Source organism: Plecotus auritus (assembly GCF_963455305.1).
Source record: "Plecotus auritus genome assembly, chromosome: 9".
NCBI lineage: Eukaryota > Metazoa > Chordata > Mammalia > Chiroptera > Vespertilionidae > Plecotus > Plecotus auritus.
The window spans coordinates 46139093-46149480 of NC_137783.1; positions in this window are offsets into that span (position 1 = coordinate 46139093).

Below are 10388 nucleotides of genomic sequence, written 5' to 3' on the forward strand. Positions count from 1 at the left end.
TCTCCCCCCGCTTGCTGGTCTGCTGGCAATCTTTGGCATTCCTGCTTGTAGAAGCATCTTTCGATCCCTGCCTTTATCTTCACCTGGTGTTCTTCCGACGTGCGTGTTTCTCTGTGTGCCCACATTTCCCCTTTTTAGAAGTACAACAGTCAGATTGAATTAGGGTCCACCCTACTGACCTCATCTTAACTAGTTACATTTGCAACGACCCTATTCCCAAATAAGGTTACATTCTGAGGTGCTGGGGGTTAGGGCTTCAACATATGAGTTGGTGTGTGTGGGGAGGGGAGGGGGGTTACAATTCAACATAAAACTGCCACAATAAAACTAAATTGTGGCCACCTTGTACTCAGTACCAGATTATAGGCAGGGGAAAGACACCTTTTGTGAAGTCTCAGGGCACTGCTCATAGTAGGTCTTAAAAATGTGTTTCTTGACTTGTGTTAAATCTGGTTCCAAGCAGCTAAAAGGGCTGGAATCTCCCAGTTTCCACAATGACTCCTCTCCTGGCCATGAACTAGAAAGATTAATGATTAGTATTGTTTCCAGACATGTATTTAATAAACTCCTTAAAAATGGTTCTTTGGTTGGCTGAACTCAGCAGCCCTGAGGCCACCTCGTTTCCATTATTCTATCCTCAGAGAAGAGGGAGCTTGAGCTAGAGCAAGCTGCATTCTGCACTGACTTGTTTTGCATGTGAACAGCTTGTTTTATTTAAATGTTTTCCCCTTACTGTTTTACTGAGGAAGTCTTCCAACATACCGAAAAGTTGCAAGAATGTCACAATGCACACTTAGATACCCTCTTCACCTAGCGTCTACGCGCACGTGTGTGGGTGTGTGTGTGTGTGAGAGAGACACACACAGAGAGAGAGAGAGAGAGAGAGAGAGAGAGAGAGAGAGAGAGAGAGAGAGAATGAACCATTTGGAAAGAAGTTGCTGGCATTATGATGTTTCACCCCCAAATACTTCAACATGAATTTCCTAGGAACAGGCTGTTCTGCTACATAATCACATTGTGATTCTCACATCTGAGAAAGCCAACAACAGTTCCATAGTATTATTTCATATCCACTCAAAGTTGACCAGGCTGACTTTTCAAAAATTCTTAATCTAAGGACTTCCAAATCTGTGAGGCTTAGGGTTTTGCCAATCTTACCTGTGCAAAGGGAGATTTTGGAGTTCTTAAACATGTAACCTAATGACTAAAGCTTTCTGGGCCACCATACATTGTTTCTTTTCCTTGTTTCCTTTGACCAGCTCTTCTGAATGCTCAAATGAGTGCTTGGGGTGGGGTGCTCCTGGAATGCCTTTTATTCTAAACAATGGCCTTTTGAGGGGTACCTCTTTGGCCTGGGACCTGCTAGGTCCAGGACCTCCCTGTGGGAGTCACCAAAGGGAGCAGGGCAGGGCGGGAGACTCACCTGGATTGGGGCAGAGACTCCCAGACTGAGCAATGCTCCCTCCAAAGCAGGCCAGATCCCAATCTGGCGTGGCTGCCTGCTGCCATTGTCATGGGCATTTTCTGGGGAGTTCCAGACGGCGCCACCACACAGAGGATTGTCTTGGCCTTTAAAAGAGCTGCCACAGATCAACACCAATGGGGAAAAAACAGCTATGCAGTAAACTTGACTGAGTTTTGGGGGCATAATCCTCTTTCTCTCCCTCCTCTGCAAATCCAGGGCTCAAGATTAAGCTCAAGATTTTAAAAACCACTTCATAACTAGAAACAGCATTAATTGGTAGAATTGTTCAAATAGGAAGCGGAGGGTGGGGAGCGCAAAAGGATGGAGGGTGTGGGGAGGGGAGACTATCTGGGCTGTGATGCAAGGCTGCCTTCCTCCTCCATCCCCCAGGCTTGTTAGAGCTTGGCTGCAAGTTCCAGCCAATGTATTTCTGGTTGGGACAGGAGCCAGGGGTCAGATAAAGTTCCAATGTATTTTGCAGCAGTCCTGACACTTTGCCCAGTGCTTTGGGCCCCTGGCAGCTGCCAGGGTGGTGTTGAGAAAGCCAGGCCAGACAGAGCTGGTTTAAATGGGTTTGAGGGAGCAGGCAGTTGACTAATCAGACAGCTCAGCAACATTCAACACAGTAACATCTTCATGGCCATGGGAGGCCCTGCGCTCCATTCCTCGGGAGCCACCAGCAGCCGCCATGCTAATCTCCCCACATCTCAGGAACCAAGGACTGTGCTCCCATACTATTATCGTTACTATGACAAGTAAACAATCAACACAGCCAAGCACTGGACATGCATTATCTAATTTAACCCTCACAAGAGCTCAGTGAGGTAGGAACTCTTATTATCTTTCCTGGCCATGAACTAGATCATAGCTAACACATACAGCAAACAAATATACGTACGCACATCAGCCTGCTTCTAAACACTTGCCCTGCATCAACTAACTTACTAGGGAAACCAAGGCACAGAGGGACAAAGGCAGAGGCCAGGGCCAGGGGCACGGCCGGTAGGTGTGGACCTGAGACCATTGGAAACTGGGTGACTCCAGAATGGAGGTCCACCCCTGCACCACCCCATGATTTTCCAGATGGGGAACCTGTTCTGAGACACAGGGGAAGAGGAACCAGGGTGAGACTAAAGCGAGGGCGAAGGTTTGCATTCTTTCCTCTTCCCGACAGCATAATGAGAGGCACCCGTGGGAATGGAGGCTCAGACACCTGACCCGGAGCCCGTGGCCGCTCTTCCTTCCTCTCCCCTGGCCCAATTGGTCTGAACTGTGTTGTTGTGGGTCTCGAGGGAGCTGTGGGACAGCCAGCAAGTGGGTCGGCGGGCAGGAGGCCTTTTGCTTACTCCACGTTGCATCTGACCCTTCGCCACTCCAAGGCACCCTGAGGGCATAGAGGCTGCCTTGTGTGCCTCCCAGAGCGGGCGGAGGTTGAGTGTCCCAAGTCTGGAAGTGAGCCAGCTGGGCCCGGCTTTGCACCAAGGCCAGGCTTCCTGTCACATTTTGGCTCTGCTGACAGCCCAAGGCCACCTGCAGTAATATCACCTGGGAGGGGGAGCCGGGCTGCCTGGTGTCAGTGCCACACTCCTCATTGTTCGTCATCGTCCTCGCCAGCTGTTTTCACCGGCTCGAGTGGGCAAACACACACCCAGAAGAGCTGCTGTCCTCGTCCGGCTGCCCTCAGCTCCCACACTCAGCCTTTGGACTGGACTCTGGAGGGCGCCCGGCTGCGTGCTCAGAGGGGCGGGTCAGAGAAGACTTCCGGAGGAGATGCTGTCTAATTCAGGTGCAGTTATGTAATAAACATGGCACCGTCTGCATCCTCCTCCTCAGGGGTGCTCAGGTTGGTGCACACCCTCCTGAGCTTTGCTTATGTTTACAGACATATCTATGCCTTTATCTATATACATGCCCACCCCAACTTCCCTGCTTTTTTAATTAGAAAAGGGCCAACTTTCTTCCTTCACTTCTCAAGGCATCAAGAACACTATTTTTTTTTTAAAGCAAGGCCTAAAAGGAACTTGATCTAAGAACTGTATTATCATTATTGTTGAGAAAGAACACTTTTCCCTGTGCATGTTCTTGTGCTGGGTTTATGGAGATGAAGAAAATGCACATGGTCTCTCCCTCAGGCCTTCTAATCTTCCTGAGAGAGACAAACTTCTCCCAAGATGCAGGAAGAGCTGAAGAGGCAAGGAACAAGGAGCTCTGAGGACTAACAAGGCTTCTAACTGGGTACCCCGAAAAGACCTCTCCGTTGACATTTCAGTGGAGAGCTGGATGAGAAGGAGCCATCATTCGAGGGGTGTAGGGAAAAGCATTCTGGGGAGAGGGAACAGCATGAGCAAGGACATGGAAATATGAGTATTGTGGGATGTGTTTTGGGGAAGACTCCTCCTAAGGCTACAGTGTGAGGGTATGTTTGGGGGCAAGGCTGAAGAGGGAGGGTAGAATCAATGTTAGAAAACCTCCAAGGCCAAGCCAGGGAATTTGGACTTGATTTTATAGGCAACAGAGAACCACTCATTACATTCAGTCTCGACACAGAACATGGTGGCTCCAGCCTGGAAAGATGCAGGAGAAAATGAATGTTCGGGAGGAAGCTCTGTTTCAAAAAATGGAAGGTGTTTTCTTCTGCTTGCTAGCAGTTCAAAGCCTGTCCTGAGCTTTAGGGTTACTCCCAAAGCGGAGTTCCTTATTACTGATTCCCCTACAGAAACCAGCCCCAGACGTCAGGGGATCAGCTCAAGGGAAGCAGCAAGCTCATGCCAAAGGCAGAAGCTAAGGCCCCAAATGTCAGCCTTTAACTCCAGCCCTAAACCCACCTGACCTGGGAGACAGAGGCCAGTAAGAGCTAGAGGACTGAATCAGCCGCCAATCTCCTTAACTCCAGAAGTCCCTCCCCAAGTTCCCTTAGTCGCCCCCTCCCCGCAAGTTGCTGAAAAATCGTAACGAAGTGGCCAGGACTTTCCTGCCTTGCGAAGCTGGCTTACTCAATTTCCCTCATTTGTCTGCTCTGAGCTGAGGGAGCAAAGGGCAACCATCAAAGGTGTCTGGGACGAGGCTCCGGCCACCGCCGGGTTAATGGACCGTTGGGGACTCAGTCTGACCCGGGGAGGGAGAGAGGGCCGGGCTGGGGGCCAAGGCAGAGGGTAGCCTGGGCAGCCCCATCCGCAGAGTGCGGTGTGTGCAACGTGCGGAACAGCGCAAGCGGCGGCGGCTGCATGAGGCAATCGTGGGCGACGTGCTGCGGGCGGGGCAGTCTGCGGGCGCTGGGCGGGTGAGGGTGGGGGCGGGGAGCCCCGGCGGGACCGGCTCACAGCGGTGACCCCCTCCCCCGGCTCTCCCGGCCCCTTGTGCTTGCACAGGCCGGCCCGCGGCTGTGCACACAAAATACCAGAAGCTCCCCTTGCCCGAAAACCTCGGACGACCCAGGCTCCCTGGTTCATGTCCCCGGGCGATTGGTGTTCTGTTCTGCCTGTCCTCCGCCCCCGCACCGCGCTGACAGACACGCGAGCGCCCGGTGCCAGCCCGCAGACACACCTGGGCAGCCCACGTGGTGCCGCACGCGCCCGGGCCCATCGGCCCCGCTGGATTTGCAGCGCGATTCTAAGCAGGTCCCGGGGTTTGTCGCCCATGTCTGTTGGGACAAGGGCTGAGCTGTGTGTCCTTGGAGGAAGTCACTTAAACTCTCTGAGCCTCGGATAAGCCAGTCATCTGTCAAACGGTGATGCTGATCACATATTCTGTCTTTGGTTTAAACCAGGTAGTGGCTACTAAGTGTTAAGCCCCAGGGGTCACTGGGACTGACCCAATAAGTGATAGCGTGGGGAGAATAGTGCACTGCACGCCCCAGCTGGGCCCGGGGAGTCTGTGACTGGGGCAAGATTGGGCTTCTGGTATTTTTTTTCCTTCCCTCTATCATATTCATCTTTTCTGCACTATCAGAGCCTGCAACGTGCATTCATTCAACACTAACTAATCTAGATATCAGTGGCTACTGTGTGGCATTAAAAACTCACTGAGTATGTGGCACCCCAGGAACATTGCCCAGGTGGTACCAGCTCTACCTATACCCTGCCAGCCTGGGCCACTGCCAGCTCTGGCCGCTGACTCATTGGAGTAAGTCACTTCCTGCCTCAGTCTCTCCATCTGTATATGGGGATAAGAGGCCTCCTCTCCATCTCCTGGGACTGGCAGAGGCATGAGTCAGATAACGGTGGGGAAAGCCCGGAGAAGCAGAAAGAGGCTCTTACTAGAGCCAGGGCCTGCCTGGCTGATGCAAGGTTTGGGTTTTTCGTGTAATCCAGCCAGTGGGAGCGGGACAGCTCAGGGAATGTGTGCTTAGCAGGGAGAGCACTGCCTATCCCCACCGCCTCCCCTCCATGGACACACCAGACAGCTGGGGTGTGGGGACACAGCCTCAGCCGAGGAGTCTAAGAGGCTGGGACTGGTCCGGGGTCTGCCTCCCCCAGCTCTGGGACCACCAGCAGGCTTGCCATCTCTTTGATCTGTCTGCCTTTTCTGTCAAGTGGGGGTCATGCCATTTCCCTCACTGGGCTGTTGTAACGTACCCCCACCCCACTCCAAATCAGAGGGGCCGTGACTGCTGGTAGGTGCTCAGGTGAGAGGAGGCAGAAGGAAGGCAGCCCTCAGTCAAAGTCTTGGCATCTTCTCGTCACCCAGGCGAGTCTCCAAAGGTCCCTCCTAAAAGAGTCAGAGCTCAGTGTGCCCTCATCCAACTTCAGACATAACAGCCACCACCTACACCCCACAATTCACAGTGTTTCCCTCAGACCTGGGTCCAAATCGGTCTCTACCACATGCTGGCTATATGATGTTGAGCAAGTTACTTATTGTCTTTGGCCTCCATTTTTCCACATGTAAAACGGGATAGTGATGCCTCTGTTTAAGGCCATTGTGAAGATGAGAGAAGACGAGGGAAATATGAAGTGTTCATAACAGTGGTCATTGTTGTTGTAAAATGCAGCTCCTGTCCCCTCTGCCCCTCGCCTTTACCTATCTCAGGTGGGGGCCAAGTAGAATATTATTGTCTTGGGTCTTTGGGACAGAAATGTACTGAAAGAAAAAAGAAATGCGTACTGAAATCTTCAGGTCCTTTTGTTTGTTAAAAGCTGATAGCCTGGCCTGGCCGATGTGGCTCAGTGATTGAGCGTTCTATGAACCAGGAGGTTACAGCTCAATTCCCAGTCAGGGCATATGCCCGGGATGTGTGCTCGATCCCCAGTAGAGGGCCATGCAGGAGGCAGCCCATCAATGATTCTCTCTCATCATTGCTGTTTCTATCTCTCTCTCCCTCTCCCTTCCTCTCAGAAATCAATGAAAAACACATTAAAAAGTATTTTTAAAAAGTTGATAGCCTCACACCATGAGCATTCAGGTAAAGAGCTCTGTTTGCTTTGGGAGATAATTGTCTTGACATGTGATGAAAGACTTACATGACATCCATTCTATAGATGGGAAACTGAGGCAGGGAGAGGCCAAATAACTTGTCTCAGGTCACATGGCAGAAAGTGGCAGTGCGGCTACTTAAACCTAGGTCTGCCTGATTCCACACTGTCCCACTGCACAGGGCCTTTCCTGCTGCTAGAGATTTTGGGTGTTGTCTTGTCCTTTCCTGAATGGGCCTCAGAAGATATCCCAAGGCCAGGGGCAGTCATGAGCATTGCTTCATTGGCTTCCAGGGTGTGGCTGCAGCACACAGTAGGCCCTCAGTCTATGTTGCTGAGTAGGGAAATTGAGTCCCACTGAGGAGGGAGATGAGTCCTATTAGGAGGAAGTGATTCACACAGGCAGGCTGAGTGTGAGGGCTGTGTCTGTGTGTCCCCAAGTGTGTCTGTGTGGGGCTGGGGTGGGGAGTCAACATGGTTCTGTGGAGATTATGTGGGAGGGGTCTAGCCCCTGTCCCTCTGCTAACCTCAATGTGGGTCAAGCCTTCAAATTATATACCCTCCTGCCCCTCCCAGGCCCTGTCTGCTGGAGGCCTCGCTTCTCTTCAAACTCCCACCCCACCCCAACACTGCTCCTTGTGTCTCAGCCTTCAAGATGCTTCCTCCACATCTCAGCACCCGATGCTGAGCCCGGGAAGGGGAGGGGCAGGGGTCCCAGGTCATGCTCCTCCTGGGCTAGGGCAGGCGTGTGTCTGGGGGCTAGAGCTGGTGTCAGCTTGGATGAGAAGCTGGCTCCTCCCCTGCCCAAGGAGAAGCTCTTTGGGTATCACTAAGTCTGGGCCCTGCTATTTTTAGATGTCACCCTCTCCCTTCCCCTCCCAGCTTCATACCAGCAGAGGAAGGAAATGACTCACCTCAAACTCAGACAGGTAGAGGCAGCCTCAGTGAGCCCCAGGCAGGTCCTGCCTGGCTCCAGCCTGAGGATTACCCCACCTGGGGTCACTCCAAAGAGGGGGGAATAAGTTGGGTTGGGAGTAAGGCCCCGGATCTCACTAGGCCTCTCTCTTGGACTAGCTTGTGTCTGCTATTTATCTCACAGGCCTAGGGTACAACCACAGTGCCTAGGTACAACCACAGTGCCTAGGGTACAACCACAGTGCCTAGGTACAACCACAGTGCCTAGGTACAACCACAGTGCCTAGGTACAACCACAGTGCCTAGGTACAACCACAGTGCCTAGGTACAACCACAGCGCCTAGGGTACAACCAGACCTCCAACAGGCTGTAGGTCCTCTGCTCACCTCTGAGCTGACTCAGGCCTCTGACTGATATGGGCCTGTGGTAGGCCCCAATCCAGTCTGAAGAGGCCAGACAGGTCAAGAGGACTGACTGTGGTCCTACTCATTAGTGGAGACCAGGGTCACAGAGAGAATGATCCTGTTCGGTGGGGGAAGGGAAGGGGTGATGACCCTGGGTATATGTGTCTTGGGACCTGGGACGTCCAGTGCTAACCAAGAGGGTCCGGGGCAAGCGACAACAGCTGGTCACCCTGGCCTTGAGTTGTAGGCTCTGTCCTAGGGCAAGGGCAGGTGTGGCCTAGTCCTGCCTCTCTGTGGTCAGGGGATAGTTGTGTTCACCTCCACAGGAGGGGACTGGGCTCAGGCTATGCAAAAGGCCTGGAGCGCTGGGCTGGTTGAAAGACCAGAGAAACACCTTGGCTGGGGCAGCTCTCTTTGCTAAAGCCAATGAGGGGAAGGGTGGACCAGTCAGCATAGAGTTGGGTGCAAGGGCTGAGCTGGTGCTGGGGAGAGAGGGCAGCCACCCACTTTGGCGGGAGCTGGAGACAAATACCGGAATAGCAGGAAATAATGACGAGAGCACAGGGTTTGCACCAGGAAAGCGTGGTTCCAGGCCCACTTACTGCCAGTGCCTCAGTGTCTCCGGCTGTGAAATGGGAAGAGGGCCACCTGCCTGCCCGCTCAGATACTTGCAGTGAGAGATCTGAGAGAAGGCCTGGGCCAGTGGGTGGCAACTGGCCTGCTGGGGCTGGGGTAGTTTGTTAGTTGGGGAGGCCTTGCTGGGGCTGCTCTCTTGGCTGGTCAGGGCAGTGGGAGGGGAGGCTTTGCCTTCCTATTCATCCTGGATCACCATCTGAGGCTGCCTTCCTTGGGACAATATAGCTACTGGCCCTCAGGCCTCACCTCTGGGGTCATGTGAGGGGAGCTGTGACGAGGCCCAGACCTAGATGGAGGTACCCCTTTCTTTTCCATTGTCCTACTCATCCTTCGGTGTTGGCTCTTTCCCCAGGGACCAGGGTTAGTGGCCAGGCAGCAGCTCTGACACAACTGAATGGGGTGGCTTAGGCAAGCCATTGTCTTTTCCTCATTGGTAAAATTATGGGGTTAGATTAGGTCTCTGGTTTTAAAATTTTTATTTTAGTAGTGGCACCTCTTTTTCAGTTAAAGTTCTAATTGCACAAATAAAAGAGATAACTCTCACACCCCTGGGTACCCAAGGGATGGAGGGGACACAGTTTGAGAACCCCTCTTCAGGGTGCCTGCCATCTCTATCGCTATTATTTGTGGCTCAAGGGCAAGGATGTCCTTGTTGCCTTTCCCAGGCAGCCCAGTAATTAGACCCCAAGCCCAGCACCTTCTACCAGGTATAGAAATCTTCAGATTCTTTAACTCCTGATTCCTGAGGACACTGACATCTGCCTCAGCCCTTGTTACAGAGTTCAGTGGGGCCACAGACTCTTGTCCCTCCTCAGGGAAGTTCCAGGACCAAAACATTCTGTGCCCCTGCTAACCTTGTGGGGCACTTCTGGGCTTGGCAAGGACTCCACATACCTCACCTCGTGCTCCACCCACCCCGACCTCCCCACAGCCTGCTGGACAGGTCTGAGAACCCCAGTTCACAGATAAGGAAAAGGGGCTCCTGGACCTTAGGAGTCTGGCTCAAGATCCCCCCGCCTGTGGGTACAGAGCTGGGCACCTTGCCAGGAACCCTGGCCACGGCCCAGATTTTCCCTAGCTTATCCCTGGGTGCTGTCATCTGCAGGCGCCAACGACAAAAAGAAGGGGTGGGAGTCTCTGAGGAAGGCAGGGCAGAGGGAAACTTCCTTCCTCATCCTGGGGATCTAGGGCAGTCTTCTTCCCAGCTAACCAGAGAGAATTCTTCCCAACTAACCGCCCCACCCCGTCGCTTTCCTGGCTTCACTTGGAGAGGGGCAGAGAGGGGCAGGGATGGGTAGGGAGGGCAGGCTGTCAGTAGCTGGGACCCCAGGAACATGTAGGAGAGGATGCCACAGCCAGGCAGCTGACCCGGGTCATCCAAAGGCCCCGGAGTCTGCATTGACATCATCAGTGCCCTGCAGGGACGTGCTGTCTTCACACAGCCTTCCCAGGCTCTCACCACAACAGGCGGGGGTGTGGGGGGGGGAGGGGCAGGGAGGGGCCAGAGGCCTTGGCTCCCCATTCTCTGCGTCCCTCCCAGTCACTGAGCTGGAAACA